Source organism: Hemitrygon akajei, unplaced genomic scaffold (genome assembly GCF_048418815.1).
Source record: "Hemitrygon akajei unplaced genomic scaffold, sHemAka1.3 Scf000077, whole genome shotgun sequence".
In the NCBI taxonomy this organism is placed as follows: Eukaryota; Metazoa; Chordata; class Chondrichthyes; order Myliobatiformes; family Dasyatidae; genus Hemitrygon; species Hemitrygon akajei.
This window is the reverse complement of record NW_027331963.1, coordinates 4020443-4021430: the sequence shown is the minus strand read 5'-3', so window position 1 is coordinate 4021430 and position 988 is coordinate 4020443.

The following is a 988-nucleotide window of genomic DNA, read 5'->3' as shown; positions in this document are numbered from 1 at the left end:
GTAGTCAATGTCATCTAGTAGCTCTGTTCCAGAAAGCATCTTGTCAAAGGGATGCTCTGGACCGAGATAAGATCATATACTCTTAGATTCACGTTTCCGGCAATCGTTGGTAATGCAGATGAAGAGCAATTGTCCACTCAGTCAGTTGGGCACCCACTTCCGGTTTGTATCCGGAGGAGAAGGATAGTTCACATGTTTGTACTCGCCAGAGTCAAAGCGGGCAAAATGGGAGAGAGAAATACATGGGAGAACGTGTTTATTACGTGGTCTTCTGCAAATAAAGTGGGGCTTAATGGATCTGGTATAAATGCATTTTAATAAGGCTTTGTTTAGCCATGGTAGGACCATTCATAAGGTCAGAAGGTTTGGTATCCAGGGATAGTTGGCTGGTGTACTCAGAAATGACGCCCACCTAGGGCAAAGGATAGTTGTGGACGGAGTGTTTTCTACCTGGATGTCGGTGACCAATGGCGTCCTGCAGAAATCAGTTGAGACCCCCGGATATTATGAACGAGTTGGATGAGGAGGTGGAAGGGTGATTTATTGTATTTGCGATGATGTGGAGGTTGGTGGAATTATGTATAGTGCCGATTACAAGAGGACAGTGACAGGACGCAGAGCAGCGCTGAGAAGTTACAGATGGAGTTAAACCCGGAACGTTACGGAGTGATTCACGTTGGAAGGATGAATTTGAAGTCAGAGGTGATAGTTTCTCGAGTCAACCGAGGGCCGCACGTTGGTACGAGTTCCGCAATGGAAACAGAGTGATGAGACACTCTCCAAAAAGCCGAGGGCCGCTCATCGGTACGAGAACCACAATGGATACGGAGCAGTGCACTGCAGGAGCAGAAGGAAGTTTGATTGACAGGTTAGCTTGAACACATCCGCTGTTCTGCCCGTATTCACAGCGACGCTCGAAAGGCAATATACCTGACAGTAAATCAGGAGAAAAAATACAACTTCGTGATAAATATTAGAACAGCCCGGG